The 25,905-nt window shown below is 38.7% G+C and overlaps 1 protein-coding gene across 7 annotated transcripts in view; it reads right to left on the bottom strand.

The window, feature by feature from the left end:
- Positions 1-25,905, bottom strand: part of NCKAP5 (NCK associated protein 5) — a 980,982-nt gene that overhangs the window by 582,920 nt on the left and 372,157 nt on the right. The window contains exon 1 of one of the 7 annotated variants that reach the window (XM_058715469.1): positions 2,630-3,037. The exons of the other annotated variants lie outside the window; for them this stretch is intronic. The gene's annotated coding sequence lies outside the window, so the exon portion shown is untranslated. Of the gene's footprint in view, positions 1-2,629; positions 3,038-25,905 lie in introns of those variants that run through there. 7 annotated transcript variants of the gene reach the window in all.

Genomic DNA, 25,905 nt, shown 5'->3' with positions numbered 1-25,905 from the left:
AGAACCCTGGAAAGTCGCCGTCTCCAGCAGCCAGCAGTTTACTGAGCCACCATGGTCCCAGGATGGACTTTCTTCCCAGGATGCCTTCCTGGGAATGTGCATGTCCCATGCATTCCACTTATCTTCTCTAAGCTACATTCCAGTAACTAAGCTTCATAAGCTTCTTCTGAATTGTTTATTCTGTGTTCTAAAGCTCCATCCGCTGTTGAGATGATTTGCAAGATTCCTTTTCTTTTTTGTTAAGCAGGATTGGTGAGTATTACCGGGCCTTTAGGTGGAATCACCGCTATTTAAAATTCCTGCTGCCGAGATTAAAGGAAATAAAGCCTGTGAAAGCCTTTTGTAAACTGTAAAGTCCTGCTCATATGTAGTGTGCTGTTATAATATTAGCCATAATAGCAATAACCCCAATCCAGTTGTAACACAGGCTTTAAAATGATAATAAGCATTTGGGTCTTGTCTTTGCTGCATTCCCAACGGGGGCCTACACTGGTGCCCAGCAAGGGGAAGCCTCTCGAAGAAAGTTTTGTTTGGATGCATAAACGAATGACTCTAAAACATCACATACTTGTCCAAATTAATGTCCACAGGCAAAACGAAGCTAGGCATGACAATTTATTTTTTTTTATTTTTTTTTTATTATTATTTTTTTTTTATTTTTGGGACACAGAGAGACAGAGCATGAACGGGGGAGGGGCAGAGAGAGAGGAAGACACAGAATCGGAAACAGGCTCCAGACTCCGAGCCATCAGCCCAGAGCCTGACGCGGGGCTCGAACTCACGGACCGCGAGATCGTGACCTGGCTGAAGTCGGACGCTTAACCGACTGCGCCACCCAGGCGCCCCTAGGCATGACAATTTAGATAATGAAAATACTTGGCAAAAATACTGTGGTGCTGAAAAGAAATACTGCAGAAAAAGTTCTTCTAAAGATAATTCCTTCAGTAATGAAATCTGGCCCTTTGCAATCAGTATTGGGGAGGGCAGGGCGTGGTGGTACAGGTTGGGGCAGGTATTTCCATTAGTCCTGAAAATTTGCCCTAGTTCGGGATAGCTTACAGGAGGAGGCTGCCATCCCAGAAAAAGCCTAGGGTAATGAGTATGAGGGGGTTAAAAGGAAAAAACAAAACAGAACAAAACACAAAAGGAGCAAAGTCTATCCCAGCAATGGGCTTATTTTCAGGCTCTTTCCAGGGGTGGAAATGACCGAATTCTCTGTGGGAGAATTTTAGAAGCATTTTAGAAAATGCTTTTAGATGCATCTGTGCTAATCACTCTGGTCATTGAAGGGTTGATCTATTTAAGGGCCTGTATGCAGGAAAGGGTGTGGGAAAGAGGTGGAGGATGAAAATAGAAAGGAAGATGGTAGTGTCCAGGAACTGGGGACTCATTTATCCCACTCAACTGAAGCCTTGAAAATAAGAAGGGAAACTCTGGAGTAGCAGCTGATTACTCAGGAAAGCAAAGGCTGGCACCGAATTTAACCCCAGAAGATGAGGATATCCTAACACCCTTTTTATCTAAGGGGCCGGGTGGGGTCTAGAGAAGGGAAGGAAGAGAGCCTGCTACCTGGGCGGTCTGCAGGGCTCCAGCGGTAGGGAGGGCCTCTGCATCAGCGGCTGCTAAGCTCCAGAAAATATCGTATTTCTGCCCATCAATCAGCATTAAGCTGCTTTGGGGGCTGAGCTTTCGGCACTGGTAGTTGCCAGTAGCAACAGGGCACACACTCCTCACTCCTGGCGAGCTGGGGCGGCAGCAGCAAGGGAGGGGGCGGTCAAGGCTAGAGGCTGTGAGCTTGGCAGACAGGGTCGGGAATCCACTGGTGATGGGGGAGGGGGACGGGTGCCAGGTAGAGGCGGGCGTGCCCTGCAGGGGCCAGCCCAGGTAGCGGACCAAGCCACTGGCCTGTGTGTGTGGGAAGTTTTGGGGTTTCTGGTGGCACAGCAATGCCCTTGCCAACCTCAGCAGCCTGCCGTCCAGCCTGGAAATGTCTCACTCTGCTGGCATCTGTACAAGAGAGTCAAGGCCGAGAGGGCAGAAGCCAAGCTGGTACTGCTCGTGGGTGGGTTGGGGTTCTAAAGATCCACCCCCTCACCCGCCACCCCTCCACCCTTCAGAAGTCTCTGGAGAATGCCAACGTGGAATTATGTCTGCACGTGTGAGTGTTTTCGTTTGCACTTCCAGCACAAAAGCGAGGCCCCACAGGTGGAAAGGAGGTTTTGTGTGTGTGTGTGTGTGTGTGTGTGTGTGTGTGTGTGTGTGTGTGTGTGGTGCTCGGACTGCGTGTGAACCGTGAGATGGCTGAGGCACACGCACGCGGCTCCCACCCGCCGTCCCGCCTAGGGCGTCAGGGGTGTCTGGTCTCAGGCACTTGGGGAAGAGAGCCAGAACCGCGCGCCACCTCCCCGAACTTCTCCCCCTGCCGTCGGGATCCGGTAAGGTGGGAACGAAGGGCAACGGAGAGGGAGGTGGAGGGCAGAGGTAGACCCAGGAGAGCACAGGAGCGGGCACGGATGCAGGGAGCCCTTGGGCACCAATAGGAAGGACGGAGCTGAAAGGCCAGTGGACAGGCCCGGGCTTCGGGCGCAGGGGGCGCGCCTGCGAGGGGCGAGGGCTAGCGTCTCCTTACCTGGCCTGTGCTGGAGCATTTTGCAGCGGGGCGGGGGCGGGGTGGGTGCCACCCTCCCTGGGGGCCGACCCTGCAGTGCTGTCACTTCGGGGGGCAGCCAGGCGTTGGCCGCAGAACCCGGAGTTGACAAACTTGCCAGGTCCGGAGCGCGCAGAGGTGGCCCGGGCCACGCACGCCGCACAGCCCACGGCAGCCGGGACACCGCGCGCTCCCAGGAGCTCTTCCGCTTTGTTGTGTTCCACTGGTCTCCCCGCGCCTGCCTCTGGGTGTCTCCGCGCCCTCCCAGCAATGGGACGTTTCGCCCGCGTTCCGGGAGGCTCCTCGGGTCTGCGTGCCACTTTCCTCCCTGAGGCGCGTTAAAGAGCTGCCCTGGAGCGCCTGGCGGGGCTGCGCAGTGCGCTCCTACCGGGCGGCTCCGGCCCGCAGATTCCCGCCCCCCACCTTCTCCCCCTCCCCGCCCCTCCGCGGCACCCCCATCAGAAGCTGCTTAGGATCGGGCTGTCAAATCCAGCCCATCTGCTGCAATCATAATCAGTCTCAACCGAACGGTTCTGACAAATCTCCGCCTGGAGCCGGAGTTGGGGAAGCCGGTGGGCGAGGGGCGGGGAAGGGAGGAGGGGGCCACAGGGGCGAGGGGGCGACAGGGGCTGAGCTCAGGGAGAGAGGGGCCTAGAGGCTTCCATTGTCTGTCCCAAACAGAGGAACTGAAATGGGAAATGGGGATCCCCAAAGCGAAATACTGTTTTCCTTTCCCAGTTCCTAGTAAGAAAAATCAATCCACCCTGGCAGGCCCTGGCATACCCCACCCCCATCCCAAGCCACTGCCTGCTGTGTCTGGGTGGAACGAATTTCTGCTAATGAACTACACAAACAGGTCCTGTAATCTTATCAGGCTGACCCACAGACTGGCAGAGATACCCAAAGTATTGTAATTGGCAGGTAAGAGCTAGAACTAACAGCCAATTGTCTGGAGTCAGAAGTTGATTCTCAAGTACATTTGGAAATAAAGCTTACAGAGGGAGAACCGGCCTGTCAGTGGCAAAGAAGCACAGCCCTTCCAGTCGTGTTAGCATTTCGGGAGATAAAAGGAACATTTGTTCTGGACAAGAAAATACTGAACTTAGCCCCAAGTTAGAGCTTAAAGAATTTTCATAATTTTTTTCCCATTTTCTCGTGAAAATGCTTTTTAAAGAAAATCTATTTTAACAGAAAGTGATAACTTCGAAAAATGATTTTTCCAAACTAGTTTCTTCTACAGATGAAATAAGGTGCTATACTTTGAACTATTTTAATGTGCCACTTCAGTATAACCACACATAGATCTACTGGTTATACCCTTACAAAGAAAGAAGGCAAAAGTTTTTAAAAATCAGTGAAAATAACAGTGGTCCTACATATACATAAACAACTCTTAAAGCATCAAGAATACAACCAGCAGGATTGTGTATGGTTTTGTACATTCTTCTCAAGTGCTAGAAAATGTTCAGTTGCCCTGAAGGACGGTAGTTGTTGGGGAGAATAATTGGTTGGATAAACACATCACCAGTTGAAAAGCTGAAGGGGAAAATTTTAACCCATTTATTCGGATAGGTATAAGAGCCATGCAAAAATAAGTATACTGTGAAAATTTAACACAGTTTGAAACTGGTGCTCAAAAGCATTCTTTTGCTTTGTGCTGTCGGTGAGAAATGTGGGCATGCCACATTAAGTGCCCACTTGTCTAGGCAGATACTGTGTCTTCTACTTTTCTTATAGCCCAGTGGTGCTTACAATAGCAATATGTAGCTATGGGCTGATGGTTTGGAATTTTGATTTACAGGTCAGGATTAAAATCATATATATCACTGTGACTTGCTTGATAGGTGAGGGGAAAAGAGGCTCAAGTGTTACTTTTCCCAGTATGTAAATAATCTGAAGTCAAGTGCAGCTTCTGATCAGATTTTAAGACATTTTTATCAATATTTAAACATCTGAAGTTTTTCATTGTCAATTTGTTTCATGTGTTATTAATATTAAGACTTTTAATTAAAAGATTCATCAACATGGTGCCAAGAAATAAGGATTTCTGAAGAAGTCCTCTCCATCAGAATCAACTTTCATGCTGGTGACTAAAGAACAGTGTCCAGGAAACTGCTGTTGCCCAGGGGAGAAAAGAGCTAAGCTGAGAGATGCCAGGCTGCAGGCACCATCGTGGGTTCTGCTATGTCCTTCTCTCAAGTTGGTCGTTTCAATTGCATCAGGGCCAAGCAATTGGCCATAGGCATAATGGGTGGTCCCAACCTCCAATTCATCAAGTCCTTGGTTCTAACTTCAAAATATATCCTGTCTAGTTCTTTCAATTACTTATATGAGTGAAAAAAAATCACACAAATATTTTTGACTTTATGGAATTTACATTCTGGAGGGGAAGAACGACATTCGGAAAGAATACATAAGGAAATCGTATTCTCTGTTATAAGGTAATCAGTGCTATGGAGACAAAGCAAGGAAGGCTGAGCAGTATCCAAGTTTAAACAGAGAGCTCAGTGAAGGTCTCACTGAGAATCTAAGTGTAAGTGCATGATTAAAAGAGGTGAGGGAGTAGGGAAGCCATGCAGGTGTCAGAGATAAGATGTTGGTACAGTGGCCCTTAGGATTGAGCCCAGTGAAGACACTGCAGGGGGGTAGTAGGGATGGAACAGGGCGAGTACAGAGGGTTAATGGAGATGGTCTGAAAGGACAGATCACTGTGTGAGACCTAATGGGCCAATTTAAGGACTGGCTTCTACCCTAAGGGATATGGAAGGACAGGGACACAGAGGGTTTTGAGGAGAGAAGTTTCACGATCTGACTTTTGTTTTAATGGACCATTCTGACTACTATATTGTAAATTACAGGTGGAAAAGGAGGGAGGACATGGGAAAACCTGTTATTAGGCTACTCTTAGACTCAACGTGAGAGAGGATAGACAGGGCCATGGCAAGATGGATAATGAGAATTGGTGGCAATTTAGGATTGTTTTGAATTTAGAGCCAATAATATCTGCTCAGGACAGGGGATTGGGAAAAAAAAAAGAAACAAAAGTAAAGAATAACTCCAAATGTTTTGCCTTAGCAACCAAAAAACATAGAGTTGTTATTAACTGAAATGGGGAAGCCTATGGGAGGAGCAAATTTTGGTGGAAGGAACAGGGATTCAGTTTTGGATTTGTTAAGACTGGGATACTTATGAAATTAAACTTTAAATATAATTAAAGATCTTAGAATAGTTCCTAGACTTTGGTAAAGGCCATATGTTTGTAGCGGTGGACCTTGTGTTAGTGAAGTTTGTATTGGGTGTCACAGTTATTATTGATGTTTACCAACCAAAAGGAGATATTGATTTAAGTATCTGAATAAACATTCAAGGATTGTGTTCAGGGGACAATTCTTAGATGGAGATGTGAATTTGTAAGCTATGTAATATATACACAGTTAAATCCATCACATCAAGTAGGCCATTAAGGCTGTGAGTATAGTTAGAAAAGAGAAGACATTTGAGAATGGAATCCTGAGTCATTCCAACTTTAAAAAGCCAAGAAGATGAAGACCAATGAGTAGAAGAGACCATCCTAAGGGGCAGCTTGGGAGAGAAAGTAAACTAGGAGTGTGGGCTTCTCTAGAAACCTAGTAAAGAAGATATTTCAGTAAGGAGGGAGTCATCTGTGAGCCACAGTCTCCCAATATGATTGGCATTGCAGAAAACTCAAAGAAAGGGGCACATGGGTGGCTCAACTGACTCATGATTTCAGCTCAGGTCATGTTCTCACAGTTGGTGAGTTGGAGCCCCTGCATCTTACTCTGTGCTGATAGCATTGAGCCTGCTTGGGATTCTTTCCCTCTCTCTTTCTTCTCCTCCCTGGCTTGCACTCTTTCTCTCTCTCAAAAATAAATAAATAAACACTTAAAAAAAAAAAAAAGAAAGAAAGAAAACCTAGGGGCGACTGGGTGCCTCAGTTGGTTAAGCGTCCAACTTCAGCTCAGGTCATGATCTTGCCTGAGTTCGAGCCCCGTGTCGGGCTCTGTGCTGACAGCTCAGAGCCTGGAACCTGTTTCAGATTCTGTGTCTCCCTCTCTCTCTGACCCTCCCCTGTTCATGCCCTGTCTGTCTCAAAAATAAATAAATAGAAGTTAAAAAAATTAAAAAAAAAGAAAACCCAAAGGAAAATAGAAGAAAACTATGAGAATATTCATCAAGGTTATTGGATAACTTGTCTAATGTCTGCTTATAATACTACATCCAAGGTATCCTAGCACCCAGGCAAAGATGAGGTGCATGAAAAATATTCAGTGTATGCTGGATTAAGTAATGAATCAACCAAAGGACTAAATGCCTTATGCTGCAAAGTATTTCTCAAATTATGGCCCGAGGATGATTTTGGAGAGGTCTTCTGTTCTCTAAGTCAAGAAATATTGATGTAGGACAAGGTTTATAAGAGGGAATAGATTGGGAAACATGATGTGTTTCCCATTTATTAAGCAATGTCAATAGACAAAGACTTCTAGCCCATAAGTCTCATATCAAATATTTTCTCCAACCATATTTGATAAAATTTAAGTTATTAACAAAGAAATAACTCACATACATACAGAAGTGAAAAAATACACTTCTGTAAGTAACCTTACAACTTGAGACAACAACCCACTTAAAATAAGCAAAAGATTCAGAAATATACTTTAGCAATATTTATATATAAATAATAATTTTTAATAAATAAATAAACAAACAATTTTAATAAATAATTGCATGAAAAGTTGCTCATCATCATTAGTCACTGGATAAAAGCAACTTAAAATCACAAAGGAAAAGAGATATGCACCCCTAGATTTAGTGCAGCATTATTTACATGAAAAGATATGGAAGCAAGTCAAGTGCCCAAGTTGTCAACTGTCAAGGGTCAACTGTATCTATAAAAGGTAACAACATACATGAATCTCTTCATGGTATTATGCCAAGTGAAAGAGTAGCATACATTCTGACTGGCTTCTGCTTCATTCTGTTTGATTCTAAAACACTCTAGAGACAAAAAGCAGATCCATTTTTGCCTGAGGCTGGGGATAGAGATGGGACAGACTACAAAGATGCACAAGGCAAGTATGTAGTCAGAAATATTCTATATCATGATTGTGGTGGTGCTTACAAAACTGTCAAACTCATCAAGTTATATACTTAAAAACCGGTGATTTTTATTGTATAAGTTATGTTATAACTTAATAAAAAGATTTTTAAAAAGATTTTGTTTTTAAGTTATCTCTACACCCAATGTGGAGCTTGAACTTGCAATCTTGAGATCGTTACATGCTACACTGAGTGAGCCAGCCACGTGCCTCCTTAATAAAAAAAAAATATTTTAAAGAATCAAGAATTTAAAGTGAGTACGGTTTGCTTGTTTGTTTGTTTTTGTTTTCTTTTTGTTTTTGCTTTATTTTAGTAGGGGAATTTTAGTGCTTTCCCATTTGAGAAGAGGAAGCTTACCTCAGAAATAACACCAGTTCACAATCCCCAATGAAATAACTGATTCAAGTAAGGATCATCAATAGATACTGAAAGATGGTAAAGAACAGGAAACTGAATATTCATATTTTAACAAATATCACTCCCTAATGTTTGCTAATTGCTAAGGGAAGAATTTATATTATACAAGGGAGAGATCACCTGCCATGTTCCTCCTTGTATGATGCCATATGAGAGTGTAAAACATTGCTTACGGAGTTTTTATTGCAAATAAACATGTTCAACCTGAATCCAAGCAAGTCTTTTGACATAATTTTTAGCTTACATGAAATATGCAACCTAGAGAATTAGATACATGACACCATAAGGAAACAATGAGGCATATGCAGGATAAAGGATGCTCCTGACTTTTCAAAAAGCCAGTGTCTATGAACAGAACAAAGTAGGAAGACTAAAATAGGTTAAGCAAGGTAGGGCATAACTAAGTGAAAGTAATGCGATTGGTCTTTCTCCAAAATGAACAGCTATGAAAGACATTGTGGGAACAACTAGACAAATGTAAGTCAGGCTGGTATTAGATAAGAGAAGTTTCATCAGTTTTGCTAAGGGTAAACATGATATTGTAGTTAAAAAAATTTTTTAACGTTTATTTTTGAGACAGAGAGAGACAAAGCATGAACGGGGGAGAGTCAGAGAGAGGGAGACACAGAATCTGAAACAGGCTCCAGGCTCTGAGCTGTCAGCACAGAGCCTGAAGTGGGGCTCAAACTCACGGACTGCGAGATCATGACCCGATCCAAAGTCGGCCACTTAACCGACTGAGCCACCCAGGTGTCCCATATATTGTAGTTAAAAAAGAAGTGGTCTTTATTGTAAAAAGACACATGCTATATAGTATTTAGGTTGAAGTATCATGGTGTTTACCACTCACTTTGGAAAAAATATACATGAAACAAAAATGTTAAAACGTGTTGATGCTAACTTGTGCGTAGATGAGTGTTTTATTCCCCTGGACTTTTAACTTTTCTATATATTTAATTTTTTTCTTAATAAAAAATGAAAAACTACAAACTTCTAACAATTATAAATAGATCAATAATTAATGTAAATGGGTCACTAATTAAGTATAAAGAAATCAAAAAAATTAGAGATTAGTATCTTAAACTGACTGTATATCAACACTTTGAGAGTGGAAGGAACTAAAGCAGTACATCATGAGAAATACTTTAGTGCATATTCTAGAAATGAAAAAAAAATGGTAAATGAATGTGCACAGCATCTAACCGAAAAGGATAGGAAAAGAATAACAATAAGTACGTGGAATAGAGGAAATAAAGGTAAAATCAAAGTCTAATAAAACAGAACACAAAGTATTAGTACAAGATCAATAGAACAATATTTGCCTAGACCAATGAAAACCAGAGACAACATAAATCAATAAGCTTAGGAGAAAAAAGGGCTACACAACTGAGAATACAAGAGAGATTTAAAATAATAGAACTACTTCACCATGAGCAACCTTAAGGCAATAAATTTGAAAACACAGGTAAGATGATCAACACCCTAAAACTTAAAAATAGGACACTTAATAAAACTCACTCAAGAATCAAAAGAATCTTGAACAATTTCATAGATAAACTCAGTGGTTGAAAAAAACAAATTCCTTGGGTATAATCAATAGGCCCATATTTCTTTATCAAGATATAATTCACGAATCATAAAATTCACCCGGTTAAAGTGCACAATTCATTCATTTTTGGCACATGCAAACTGTGCAACCACCATCACTTCCATCACTTAAGTTTGGAAGATTTTCATCACCCAGTAAAGAAACCCACACTACCTAGTAGCCATCACTCTTTGCTCTCCAGCCAGAGGTAACCAAAAATCCATTTTGTTTCTCAACCAAATTTGCCCATTCTAGACTTTTCATATAAAGGCAGTCATACAATATATGACCTTTCGTGTTTGGTTTCTTTCACTTAACCATAATATTGTCAAGATTTGTCCACGTTGTACCATTTATCTATACTCCATTCCTTCTCTTCTTATTGCCAAATAATATTCCCTTGTATGCATATACCACACTGTACTTATCCATTCATCAGTTAATGGACATTTTGGTTGTTTTTTTGTTGTTGTTGTTTCTACTCTGTGGCTATTGTAAGTAAGTCTGCTGAAAACCTTCATATGCCAACTTTTGTGTGGACATGTTCTCATATCTCCTGTGCATATATCGAGGCACACAATGTCTGGGTCCTATGATAACTATGTTTAACAATTTGAGCAACTGCTAAACTGTTCCAGAGGAGCTATCCCATGTTTGATTCCCATCAGCCGCGTATGAGGGTTCCAATCCCTCCATATTTTCTCCATTTTTTAGTATTTATTATTGATTATAGCCATCCTAGTGGGTATTGAGTGGTAGCCTTCTTTGTGATTTTGATTTGCATTTTCCTAACGGTTAATATTGTTCTGTATCTTTTTATCAGTTTATTGATCATTTGTTTATCATCTCGGGAGAAATGTCTTTTCAATTCCTATGCCCATTTTTAAATTGAATTATTTGTGTTTTTTGTTGTTGTTGTTGTTGTTATTGTTAAATTGTAGGCCCAGCTTTTTTTTAAAGCAATTTTTACAAAACTTGGAAACAATACAAAACCTCTAATATCCCTATCTAACAGAGAGAGCTATAGGAAGTAGGAAAAGCATGCAGGAGGAGAAAGAGAAAGGCCAGGGGCAGGGAGAGAAGAGGAGGAGAGACTTTTATGAGTCTTGATACTTGATACTAAATACTTGATGCCTTCATACTAAAAGTAAACATAGATCATACAGGGAAAAAATCAGTAAATCTGAAAAATCCTAAATAAAACAGGATATATCAATAAAAAAATAATAGCAATAATGGTAATAATAGTATAATATGACCAAATAAGGTGTAACCTGTAACGCAAAGGTGATTTGGTCCAAGAAAACCCTATTAATTTCTAAATATACACATATTTTAGAAGATTAAAAAAGAGATCATTTCAATAGTTGCTGATTTTTTTTATTATTTTTTAATAGTTGCTGAAAATTTTAATAGCATTCAACATTTACTCATGATTTATAAACAAAAATCTTTCACAAGCTAGAAATAGATGAGAACTCCCTTATGTTGATAAAAGGTGCTTCCAAAAAATCTATAGCATGCATGATACTAAATAGTGAAATTTAAGCACATTTCCTTTAAGTTTTTGTTCTAGACAATAATGCCCATCACCACTTCTGTTCAACGTTTTCAAGGTCTTAGAGCAATGACATAAAGAAACAAAAGATATAAGAATGAGAAAATAGGGGCACCTGAGTGGCTCAGTCAGTTGAGCATCTAAGTTTTGATTTTGGCTCAGGTCATGATCTCAGAGTTATGGGATCAAGCCCCATGTCAGTCTCTGTGCTAAGTGTGGAGCCTGCTTAAGATTCTCTCCCTCTCTTCCTCTGACCCTCCCCTGCTTGCTCTCTTTCTCTCTCTCTAAAATTTAAAAAATTTAAAAAAGAATGAGAAAGTAATGAACAAAACTACCATTATTTATAGCCAATATTATCTCCATAGTAAACTGAAGAGAAACTAGAGGCAAATCATTAGGTACATGAAAATAGTAGTGTGTTTACTAGATAAAAGAACAACATATGAAAATATATAGTGTCTCTAGGAAAGGTGACAAAATATGAAAAACAACATTTTTAGAAGATCTCTTCTAAAATAGTAAAAGAAAGCATATAGGAATGAATACCAAGATGTTAAAAATCTTTATATTAAGTACTTTGTTGAAGGGCATAAAAGCAGAACTAAGCAATTAGGAAAACAGAGTGGCAGATTGAAAGATGCAATCTCCTGACTTAATCCTTATATGTGAAATATTATCAGCCAAAATCCCAGCAAGTTTATACACTGAACTTTACCAGCTGATCTTCAAATTCTTATAAAAAAGTAGGTGGCCAAAAATAACCAGCTAATCTTTTGGAAGAGTTACTGCACAAACATCCAAAAAAGGTCAGTCCCCTCCTTTGTGGGTAGAGAAGTGAGTGAGATAAATACATCAATGAAAACAAAGAGAATCTAGAAACAGAACCATATACATGGGATCAAGGTATAAGACAAATGTGTCTATTAGTTAGAGGGGAAAGGCCTGGCAATTGAAACAATGGCATCAGGTCGACTTTCTATCTAAATAAAAAAGACAAAATTAGAATGCTACCTCAGACCATTCACGAAAGAATAAACTCAGATGAAAAACTAAATGTGTGAAAGAGAAAACCAAAGTTGGAAGACTGACACTACCCAATTTTAAGAGTTATTATAAAGCTACAGTAATCAAGACAGTGTGGTATTTGTGAAAGAACAGACAGAAAGATCAATGGGACATAATGGACCAGAAATAGACCTCCATACAGTCAACTTATTTTTGACCAGAGCAAAGGCAAGACCATGGGGCAGACATAGTCTCTTCAACAAACGGTGTTAGAACAACAGGATATTAATCATTCAATTAATCTAGAAACAGACTTTACACCCTTCACAAGAATTAACTGAAATGGATCACAGGGCTAAATTTAAAATACTAAACTATTAAACTCTTAGCTGATAACCTAGGGGAAAACCTGGATGACCTTCAGTACAGTGATACTTTTTAGATACAACACCAAAGATATAATTTATCAAAGAAATAATTGAAAATATGGACCTTATTACAATTAAAAACTTCTTCTCTGTGAAATATAATATCAAGAAAATGAGAAGACAAGTCACAGATTTGGAGAAAATATTTGTGAAAGATACATCCGATAAAAGACTTACCTAAAATATACAAACCATTAAAACTCAACAATAAGAAAACAATGCCATTTAAAAAAGGGCCAAAGACCTTAAAAGATACTTTACCAAAAAAGATACACAGATGGTAAATAATCATAAGAAAAGATGCTCCACACCATGTCATCGAGGGAATGTGAATTAAAACAATAATGAGATACCACTTTATACCTGCTAAAATGGCCAAAATCCAGTGACAGCACCCCCTGGGGGCAAGGATGTGGAACAACAGGAACTCTCATAGGTTGTTGGTGGGAATATAAAATAGTGGAGCCAATTTGGAAAATAGTTGGATAGTTTCTTACAAAACCAAACATACTCTTACCATATGATTCAGTAATTGTGTTCTTTGGTATTTACCTAGAAGAGCTGAAAACTTAGGTCCATATAAAAACCTACACATGGATGCTGACAGCATCTTTATGCATAGCTGCCAAAACTTGGAAGCAACCAAGATGTCCTTTAGCAGATGAATGGATAAACTATAGTACATCCAGACAAGGACTATTACTCACCACTGAAAAAAAAAAAACAATGAACTATCAAGCCATGAATAGCATGAGGATACCTTAAATGTATATTACTAACTGGAAGAGCCCAATGTGAGAAGAATATATGCTATATAATTCCAACCATATTACGTTATGGAAAAACCAAAACTATGGAAACAATTTAAAAATAAAGTCAGTGGCTCCTAGGAGTGAGGTGAGGGGGAGAGATGAATAGGCAGAGAGATGAACAGGAGGAATCTGATGGAAGTGAAAATACCCTGCATAATATTATAATGATGGATATGCCATTATCATTTGCCTGAACCCACAGAATGAACACCACCAAGAGTGAACCAAAGGTAAACTATGGCCTTGGGTTGATTATGACATGTCAATATAGGTTCACTGTTGGTAAAAATGTACCACTCTGGGGATTAATGTGGATAAGGGGGGAGATTGTGCATGTATTGATACAGAGGGAATATGGGAAATCTCCATACATTCCCCTCAGTTTCACTGGAAACCTAAATCTGCTATTTAAAAACTAAAGTCTAAAAAAAAAAAAACCAAAAAACAAACAACAACAACAACAACAAAAACCTCTTAATATAAAAAGCCAATCTATAAAACTTTTTGAAGCATGCTCTGGATTAAGACTTTCTACTTCAGGTTGGGAAGTAAAATGAAGTACATTGAATCTCTGTGGCGAAAAAAAAAACCATTACCGTGAAGAAAAAGAAGTCAAGGCACAGTTTAGAAGAATCTTTTTTGAAAAATATATATCCTAATATGAATCCCTATCCCAACTTTTAAGCTACTCTCAAAGGAAAGAGAGAATTCAAACTGAACTTTCAACTTTTCTAAAAAAATAATGATAAAACCACTGGATGCATTTAAAGCAGTGATCACAGAAAAATTAACAGCACAGTTAACAATAAAAATTTGAAGATATAAATAAATTCTCAGCTCAAAAGGCCAAAAAGGGAAACTTAATCAGTGAAAGCACAGGAAGGAGACAAGGATAAGAGCAACATGTACTGAAGTAGAGAACAGAAAAGCAATAAATACAGTTAAGAAATCAAAATCCGTCGTTTCTTTTAAACAGATCACTACATAACTTAATCCAAAGCTGTCAAGGCAAAAAGAAAGCACAAATATGCAAGATAAGATATGACTATAGGAAATAACCACTGAAATAGAAAGAAAAATTAAGAGGGGACTAAACAGATCTCATCTCTATGCAACTAAATTTGAAAATACACATAAAATGGAATAAGTCTTCGGAAAAGATTTTACTGAAGTTGGTTCTATTCAGGATAGAAAACTTAATCAGACCAACTTTTTAAAAAAAGCAATAGAGAAAGCAATTAACTCTCAAGATTAGACCACTCCAAGATTCCATATTGTTTTTCCAGAACATGAAAAATGAAGGAAAACCTGGTAATTATTTTTATAAGGCAAGTATATCATTAACAGTTACTATGGACTGAATGCTTTTATTCACAATAAATTCCTATTCAGAGAGCTTACCTCCCAATATAACAGTATTAGGAGGTGGGGCCTTCGGGAGGTGGTCAGGATTAGATAAGGCTGTGAGCATGAGCCCTCATTAATGGATTACTGCTCTCATAAGAATCATGAGACAGCCTACTTTCTCCCTCAGCTCTCCACTGTGCAAGGATACCAGGAGGATGAGGACACAAGAAGTCAGTGGTCTACAACACAGAAGAGGGCCTTCACAAGAAGTCAACCATGCCGGCATTCTGATTGCAGACATTCAGCCTCCATAACTGTGAGAAATGAATTTCTTTTGTTGATGAACTAGCGAGTTTATGGTATTTTGCTGTAGCAGCCAAAACTAAGAAAACAATTTAATCTGATTAAAGACAGTTAAAAAGTATGATAGCCCAATGTCACTATATATCAATGCAAAAAATGCTAAATAAATACAAGCAAAATGATGCAAGACTACATTAAAAAATATACCATGACCAAAAGCCACTTGCATCTGGCTCAATATTAATATACCACATCACTAAATCTAATGAGAATAACTGCATGAGTCTCTGCACAGATATTTTTAAAGCCTTTGACAAAATTTAACTCCTTCCCTGATAAAAACCCAAAAATATAGGATTCTATGTATATTTTCTTCACATAACACACACACACACACACACACACACACACACACACACACACGCCCTCAATGTTCACACCAGTATCTTAGAGAAATACTTGAGGCATTTCTAGTAAAATCATGAACAAGGCAAGGCTGCCCACTGTCCCTACTACTATTCAACATTTTAGTGTCATCAATGCAGTCATACAACATAAATCAAATGGGAACTAAGAATTAGAAAAAAATAAATGCAAACTATATTTTCAGATGACATGATAGTACGCCTGAAAAAATAATGCCAATCAATGATAAAATTAATCCAAACAATAAAAATTCAGGTTCAATAAAATTAATATACATAAATCAATCACCATCTTATATACTGTTGGGGGGTATATTGTTCTAGAAAACCTCATTTACATTAGCAACCAAGACAATAAAATATTGAGGGAAAATCATAAGAAGAAATGTATAAAACCTGCATGAGGAAAGCTTTAAAATGCCACGAATCATGAAAGCAGACTTGAAAAAATAGAAGACCTTCACTCTGCTATGATACAATGACTCAGTATTTTAAAAATGTCACTTCTCTCTAATTGAATTTATAAAATTAACATAATTCCAATAAAAATACCAACAAGATTTTTTTTGGAGCTAGACAAGTTACTACTGAAGTTCTTACAAAAAGTCTTGTAAGAATAGCCATTAAGAAAAGCTGGAACGAGAAATATAGTTTACTGTGGAGCAAACAAACTATAAATCTCCTGTAATAAAAAAAAAAAGTCAGGCACTGGTGCATGGATAGACAAATAGGGTAGGAACAGATGACAACATCCAGGAAGAGACCTGGGAACACGTGGAAATACATGATCCACCAAAAACAGCATTTCCAATCACAGGGACAACAATGGGTTTTTAAATGAAGAATGCTGAACAAATGACTGGCCATTTGACCAAAAAGAGCATTAAATTCACACGTAAACCATACAGAGCACGAACTGCAAAGAGATTCAGAATTTTAATGTAAAAAAAAAAAAAATGAGGCCATATAAGAAAAACAGAAACAGGTAACCTCTCTATAACAGTGACTCAAAAAGCAGATACAGGAAAAAATCAATAATTTTAGTGTCTTTTTAGACAGCATGTTATATTTGTTTTTAATGGCTGTTATAACAAATGATCACAAGTGTAGTGGCTTAAAACAACACTAATTTACTGCCTTATAATTTACAGTAAAATTCCGAAGGTCTCACTGGTTTCAAATCAAGGTGTGGGGAGGGCTGCACTGCTTTCCAGAGACTCTAGAGGAGAATCTGTTTCCTTAACTTCTCTAGCTTCTTAGATGCTGTCCACATTCCTTGCTCCTGGCACTTTAGTCCATCTTCAAAGCCACAATTGTGCAGCTGTATGACCTTTTTTTCCCAGCCATATCTCCCACTCACTATAGCCAAGAATGATTCTTAGTTTTGAAGGGCCCACCTGAATAATCCAGGAATACACTTTCCATCTGAGGGCACTTAATTTAATTATAACTGCAAAGTACCTGTTGCCATGTAAGATCATCTATTTACAGATTCTGGGAATTAGAACATGGACATCTTGGGGAGCCATTATTCCTTCTACCACACATAGCAACATGAGCGCACATGCGCGTGCATGCACACACACACACACACGCACACAAATAATCAAAAGACTACTGATGTGCTAGGAGAAAATGTCTGTTATAAATCTTAAACAAAGACTAATATCCCTAATATACAAATACAAAGAACTCTAAAAGGAAGGGGAAAATCTTAAAAAAATTAGTAAAAGTTATGGATGATTGACATGATGTGAAATTGGTCTCTGAGCATATGAAGTGTTCAAGTTTACTCATCACTAGAGAAAAGAAAATGAAAACTACACAGAGCTATAGCTTCTCATCTATTCCATGGTAGAAAATGGAGACATTCAAAAACTTCTTCTGTTGGTGAAACTGTGCATGAACACACATTCTCATATATTGCTAGTGAAAATATAAATTGGTACAAACTTCCTGAAGGAAAATTTGTCAACATCCAAAACACTTCATTTGCATTTACCATTTGAGTGAGCATTCTCAGGTTTTGGAGTTTCCCCCTGAAAGCACACTTCTAACTATACAAAAATGCATAGGTACCCTGGTTATTCATTGCTGCACTGTTCATAATTTTAGGTTGTTGCTGAAAATGTCTCTGACTTATTATTGCTTTCATAGATTCCTCTTTCCACTTATTTGATGGCTCATCTTATCTTTCAGGGTGGATTATAAACTATTTTGTCATCTTTTACAGGCAGTTTCTACACTCTACAGTAGCACTGAATCAATGTTTCCCGATTTTTAAATTATTAAGGTTGGACAATCATTGTTTTGAAAGAAATTTCATTTTGAAATAAAGCTCTCATATAAACTAACACTGTATGACTTATTAATTTTAGATTTGCCCCAGACTGGTATCTATTATACTAATTTCTACTTAGTTCTTACTAAGTTTCTGCATTTTGTTTTTTGTTTGTTTTGTTTTTATTTTAAAGAAAGAGAGAGAGAGAGAGTGCGAATGGGGGAGAGGAACAGAGAGAGAGAGAGAGAGAGAGAGAATTTTAAGCAGTCTCCATCCTCAGCACAGAGCCTGCTTACAACCCTGGCATCATCACCTGAGCTGAAATCAGGAGTCAGACACTCAACCACCTGAGCCACCCAAGTACTGCCTAAGTTTCTGTTTTATCACAGCCAGTCTTAATCAGATAATATTGGTTTCTTCAATAATTAAACCTCTGTGGCCAGGGCTGAATTGAGCCCAGCTACTCAAAGCAAGATTCTACTGGACTTCCCACACTCTTTTACTGACAACTGAGCAGACCCTTGTTCTAGGATAGCATTATCATCATTAATAAAATATGTACATAGAATGTACTTAAGGAGTGCCTGGTTACTCTCCTGGGGCTTGGTAACAATACAAATAAATACATACCCATGCTCTATCAATCATTCTACTTTTAAACTTGAATGGCCTTACATTAGTAAAGGTACTCATTCAACCATCATTTATTAAGTAGTTATTATATCAGACCCTGCGCCAGATTTTTAAAATCAAGTTTATGGTTTTCAAGCTAAAAAAGAAAAGGTGTATAACTTCAATTTTTAACAGCTAATTTTGTGTATTTTTTGTTTGTATTCAGATCCTGTCTTTACATTGTCTCCCAAAATCACTGCCTGTATTACTTATGTTAGTATGAACATATATATGTACATATATATGCACACATATTGGTATGTTTATATATGTGTATATATATAACATGTGTATGTCTCTATAATCCCATACATGACTTTCATCAGAATACCTCCCTTTTTATTGGGAGTCTATTAGCAAAGTAGTAACATATGCACAAATTAGGGGGAGGACTCCCCTCCTTCACACATCTGCTTATTTTGCTTATTTTCGTTTGCTTACATCCACCAAATCAGGGCTCAGAGCAGCATCCACACATGTGTGAAATGACTGTGTAAGTGGGATAGTAGAATATATTTAAACTAAATTTGCATGTAGGAAATTCATTATCTCCTCCTCTACCCTAGCATGGGGATAGCTCCTGTGGTTTTCCAACAACCTATACAATGTAATCCTATGAAAGTAATATAAACATGTTTTTGAGAGGAACTCTAACAGAAAATTAATAGTGTGGTATCTTTCTCACTAGATGCTAAAAGAATTTTACAAGGATCTTATCAATCCTCTCAGTTTTTACTTGATGAGTTAGGGGTTTAGATTTTTTAATGTTTCTCATCACAGAATCACAGAGAGAATATGTTTACTGAAAAGAACCTAATACCATTCCTGCCTGCGTTATAGATGGGCAAATTGGGCTTGCGTGGTATTTAGGACCACACAAGGGATTCAGAGAGAAAACTACAAGTTGGCTGCAAAGTGTCCCCACCCACTTCCCAGACTGCTAGCCACTGGATTGATGGGACTTGAGGTGACTGTGGGGCTCAGCACAGCAGCTCTAAGCATGGGGGAGAAGGACATGGAAACACAAAGTCAAATTTGGAACGACCTGCAATGCTTCTTGACATATTCAGGAGCTGGTATGGATGGGGTTGTAAAACAACACAAGAAAGTATAAAAATTCATTCTAGATCAGGAATTGGCACCCACGGTAAAATCTTGCCTATTTTCCTAAAGTTTTATTGGGACACAGTCACACCCACTCACTTATGCACTTCCTGTGGCTGCTTTTGAGTTCCACCTTCAGAGTTGGGTAGCTGCGACAGGGACCATAAGGATACAGCCAGTAAAGCCAAAAATATTTACTTTCTTGCCCTTAACAAAAACGTTTGTGGACCTCTGCCCTACATAATATTGCCCTCTTACCAGGCACTACAAACATGAATAAATACACTCTAAAAAACACTACTAACAATTATAATTTTGAGTTACACTTTGAAATAACTATGGTAATTCAGTACATGTTATAAATTCTAATGAGGCCTCAAGTTTCTGGTACAAGTTGTTCTACAGCATATACATTCCTATGGAATGTTAGTGACATTCCATTTTTAATAATAAGAATAGGAGGCATTTTAGCTAATTAACTTTTAAAAATTAAACCTAAATTAACTTTTTATAGTCAGTAATAACTACAGCTGAGATTACTTCCAGATAATTAAATTATAATGTTCCTAATGAATGGATCCACTCTAACTTTCTCTACAAAGATAATTATAGTTGCTTATATAGTTTCATTTTGTCCTTTGTGCATACAAGATTATTGTACTTTCCCAAAATGTAAACATGGATTTTTATTGTTAACTATTTATTTTTTAAAGTTTATTATTGTTTTAGAGAGAGAGAGAGAGAAGAAGAGAGCATGAGCAGGGTAGGGGCAGAGAGAGAGGAAGAGAGAGAATCCCAAGCAGGTTCTGCACTGTCAGCGCAGAGCCCAACATGGGGCTCAAACTCCCAAACCATGAGATCATGACCTGAGCCAAAATCAAGAATAGAACACTTAACCAACTGAGCGCCCAGGTACCCCAAACATGGATTTTTAAAAATCTATTTTTTTTTTGAATTAAGAATACAACATTTACCAGATTTTTAAAATAGCCTATACAATTTTTAAATTGCAAAATTACTATTTGGGCAAAATCGTAAATTCAAAGAAGTGTTATGAAAGAAATAGAATTCTGAGACATGTTCTGGAAATATATGGGGCATAAGATAAAGGGAAGAACTATAGCTGAAATTGACATGTAAGGGATTGAAATAAAGTAGAACCATCATAAATTATTAATTTTTAGGAAGTATATTTGGCCACCAGAGAGAATCTGTTCTGTCTTTATACTATTTTTGGCCTGTATATGGAGTCAGGATAGGCTAGGTTATATTATGGTAACAAACGATCCCCAGATATCCCTGGATTAAAGAGAAAGCTTATTTCTTCTTCACACTACATGTTGGGAAGGGCCTCTACTCAGTCATTCTATGGCTCCAGTTTTATAATAAACCATCATGCTGAGCACTGATCGCTGCCATGCCAGAACAAAAGAGCACATTGGAGGGTTGCATATCTGTAATTAAATGCTTCAACTTGGAATGTTACTTTTGCTAGCCACTCATTGGCCAGAATGAGTCACATGACCTCTCCAACCACAAGGAAACAGGAGTTGCAATTCTGTAATGTGCCTATAAGGGATAGAACTGGAAATATTTATTAATAACTCATTGAATATTTAATGATTAAGGACTCAAGCTGTGAGCCAAACTAGTTAATTGTCTGTGCTTCACATTCTTCATCTGTAAAATGACACAAACACCAAACCTCATAGAATTGTGAGGATTAAATGAATTAAATAATTGTAAAGTGCTTCAAAGAATACTGATATAAAGTGTTATCAGTGCTTTATTTCAACCTTTGCACTTGCCACACTGCTCTTCAGAGTCAACAACAGAGGGGAGCTGTCTTAGAAATGCTGACTTGGGCTCAGCAGGGATGCCTAGGAAAAGAATTCTGGACAAAAAAAATACATGATCAAATGAAAGAAATCAAAACGCTGTATCTTCCTTCAACATACATTGATCCAGGAAGCAGGAGACAAGTCGTTAGTGAGGTAACGGTTTAGTTAGCAGAAGTTGGAGGAACAGGGGGATAAAGACACCAAAAACTAATAGCAGATCTTAAGAAATATGAAGGCCAAGGGTGCCTGGGTGGCTCAGTCGGTTGAGCGTCCAACTTTGGCTCAGGTCATGACCTCATAGTTCATGGGTTCGAGCCCTGCATCAGGCTCTGTACTGACTGCTTGCTCGGAGCCTGGAGCCTGCTTCAGATTCTATGTCTCCTTCTCTCTCTGCCCCTCCCCCGCTCACACTTTTTCTCACTCTGTTTCTCAAAAATAAATAAATGCGAAAAACAAAAAACATTTTTAAAAATAAATATGCAGGCCAGAAGGTGAATAGAGCATGTGAACATGCATGGGCATGGTTAGTAGAGGATGCTGGATAGGGCAACTCTACAGTATACATATTTAAGGAATACAGTATGTGAATTGAATCTCCCTAATATGCGCTTTACAAAACTTCCATCAGGCTAGAACTGAGAGCAAAATACAAGACTCCAACTACCAAGGGCAAAGCCAAAAATAAAGAGGAGAAATGGGAATGAAGAGGAAGTAAACCAAGAATCAGTGTCCAGGAAATATAGTCAGAGAGCTCCTCCGCCATAGAAACACAGCAAGTGGTGGACTGATGGCAATGTTCATTCCTATCAGAACACCCGTTGCCTCAGCACTGGCAAGTGTGTTTGCTCTGAATCCCTAACCCATGACTGTCCACCCCTAACAACCCATGATGACCATGCATCCATATGCATGCAAACAATCCTGGACTGTTAGGCACCAGATGAAGAGATGAACAGACATTATTCCCTCTTCCACTAGCTTACTGGTTAACAAGAGAGCCAGAGGAGTTATTAACCCACCTATAACATAAATCAGAATGAAGTAAGTTCTGTGCGGCAGTCACATGTCAATTTTGTGGGAGTACAGAAAATGGAGCAGCCCATTTTCAGTATGAGTCAGAGAATGCTTTCTGGAGGAGATGGCTTTGTAACTGAGTTTTTTTTTAAATGTTTATTTATTTTTTAAAGAGAGAGAGAGAGACAGAGCACAAGTGAGGGAGGGGCAGAGAGAGAGAGAGACATAGAATCTAAAGCAGGTTGCAGGCTCTGAGTGTCAGCACAGAGCCCAATGTGGGGCTCGAACCCACAAACTCTGAGGTAATGACCTGAGCCCAAGTCAAATGCTTAACTGACTGAGCCACCCAGGTACCCCATGTAACTGAGATTCTTAAAAGAAGAGGGATAAAAATTTGGAAGATGTAATAAATACCAAAATAATGGAATATCATGAGCAACCATGAAAGTATGGACCGTTTGGACCATTAGGAGTGGGTACAGGATAAATAAGTTTAAAAAATAAAAGGGAGCTTTTTTTCCCTATATGTTTCCTATAGAGTCACAAATTCAAAAGATCATAGAGCTGAAAAGGAATTTCAGCTCAAATTCCTGCTTTACAAATCAAAGTCGGTGCCCAAGTGACTTACCTATGGTTACAGAGTGTCAGACTCAAGACTAGAATTCCTACCATAATACTGAAAGTGTATGTTACTTTAAAAGATAAAAGATTCAAGAAAACAAAAATGATTATGAAGCTACTCTTGTGGTTTTTCTGTGAGCATTCTGCATCAGAAGCAAAGTGACTTACGTCTATATGGTTATAAATGATATGAATAGAGTGAAATCGAATTATTCATTAAACCCTAATGTGTCTAATGGAGGGGTCACCACTTGAAGCTTGTATGTGTTTAAGCCAAATAAGAGGAAGCTGCATTCCACAAAGTAGGGATTAATTTTATGGAACTTATTACCCAACAAGAGGTGGGAGAGGTTAGAAATACAAATAGATTTTAAGTGGCTTATATAAATTAATGACAGACTCATCATAGTTAATTAAAAAAATGCTATGTTTGGGTCATGTTATAAATGTTTGAAGTTAGTATCAAAGAGGCCCTGCTTGCCAACTTTGCCAAAGACAGAGACGGCACTGGGCCATGATGCTCCTTGACAATTTTTGCTTCCATTTGTGAAAGCCTCCAAATGTTGCATTTTGAATGCCATGAGAAACTGCCAGGTTTGTGAATTGAAGATGGATATTCAAGAAGCCAATCTGTAACAATATATGAAGTCAACTATATCTGAAGTGTCTGCTTCCCAAACAAGTATAAAGGGTATTTTTACGCTCCAACTTTACATGAAGAATCAGGTCTTAGAAATCCCATGAGAAAGTTTTCCTAAGGATTTATCCACCCTTTCTTCACTGGTTTGCTCAAATGAGAAGCAGGAAACCTTCCAGACATTTTGAACCTCTGACCTTTTTGTGGTTTTCCCATCAACACATGCAAACCTGCATGCAGCAATTCAAAAATCTCTTCTCACTGCATTATAGCATGGCCGTATATTATCCCTGTATCTAGAACACTTCCCATTTCCAGCCCATTATAAAGGGGTTTAACTGCACGTTCCTTAGGAAAAAGATCTCATTGGTTCATAAATGTAGGAACCCAGTATCATATATACCTATCTGGTTTTTAAAATGATTTTCCCAAGCTGCCCCTAACTGACCCTTCACAAATGTTTCCAGTTGATGAGTGAATAAGCTTTTGCCTTTCACCCAATCTCAGCTCATGCCTTCTCTTTGATAATATCAGGATATCCACATCTGATGACGGTCTGGGCTAATTCATTTACTCCAATGTCTAGCAGCCATTTGACAGGAAAAATAATCTACACGGTATTTATTGCAAAATCTTCACCATTGTGACAAAGATGAATGCGAACTTCACACCATCATTTTTCAACTGTTATCCAAACTTGAAAATGGTTTTCAAATGTTAACATTAAAATTATGAAGAGGAAGATAATGGTTCTACTTTAAAACTGCTTGGAAATGGAACTTCTGTAACAATGCTTTAGCATTGAGCCAGAAAAATAAACTTGCCTACTAACATAGTAAATGGGCCAGAAATAAATCTGTCCAATATGGCGGGGGTTGGGGGTGGGAGCGCATAAAGAAGAGGCAGTGGAATTGAATTTCCAAAATAAATGATCTGAAACTTTTAACATAGTGTATCTTCAAAAAGCACAGTCTTCTTTTGTGAAATGTGCATATCACTGTCACAATATAGTTGAAACTGGAAAAATCTAGATATGAACCATGAGAAACATCTACAGCACTCTACTTTAATCTCTGTCTTCAGCAGAAAATCCGGTAGTTCCATTCACTTTGATGCACTCTATATAAATATTTTCTCATGAGCTTTGTTTCTCCCTTCTAGCATTATCCTCCCTGACAATCTTTGACTTTGGGACTTTAACTGTTAAATTAATAATTGTTCACTTCAGTGATGATCAGAAACTCACTCTCTTCTCCCTCCTGAAGGCAAGAGTAATTGGCCAATAAAAGTTCCACCAAGGTCAGGAATGGCCTAATTTACTTGTAATTATTAATTGTGCTCTGACCTCGTAACCATAAGTAAAGCCCTGGCTTTGGAAAAAAGAAGATGTGAAACAGGACATGGCAATTTAAAAAATAAGAGAATAAAGGCGCACTAGAGAAAAAGAGAATGGATTTTCTAAATTTAAAACACTCTTTACCCTTACTTGAAATAATGATTTATATTCTTTGAGTCCACAAGAGACTAAGCGGATATGCATGATGCAATGCTGGAATTTTAGGTATTTTGCCTAAAGGTTATTAACAATTAGTACCACTGGGGGGAAAAATCATAAAGTTAGAATAAACAACCCTCTCTCAAAGGATGACTGGAACTGGACTTGTAATCTGGTCATAATAAAATATATTGTGTTTATATTAGAGCCTCGCATGTTAACAGGAGAATTGACAAACTAGAATAAATCTAATAGGTGGCCATGATTAATTGGGGTCTGAAAAGTAAGTTGTGTGGGGAGGAATGGAAGAACCCACATTGTTTCCTTTTGGAAAAATGAGCACTGAGGCCAAACATGTAAAATGGTCTCCAAATATTTAAAAAAGAGATGGTACACAGAAGAGGAAATAGTCCTTACAACTAGAGCTACTGATGGCAACATTAGGGCTGGAGAGTGAGAGTCAGATCATTAGTCATCTGGCATGAAGGGGTGGCTGGCCTCTTCCTGTCCAGCGTAGCAAAATCCACTCTGTGCAACATCAGAAAGATGGGCCCTCAGCTTGGACTCTCACATTTGCAGTGGTACACAGCTC

This window comes from Neofelis nebulosa, chromosome 2, assembly GCF_028018385.1.
Source record: "Neofelis nebulosa isolate mNeoNeb1 chromosome 2, mNeoNeb1.pri, whole genome shotgun sequence".
Taxonomy (NCBI): Eukaryota; Metazoa; Chordata; class Mammalia; order Carnivora; family Felidae; genus Neofelis; species Neofelis nebulosa.
This window is presented reverse-complemented; position numbering and strand designations above follow the sequence as displayed.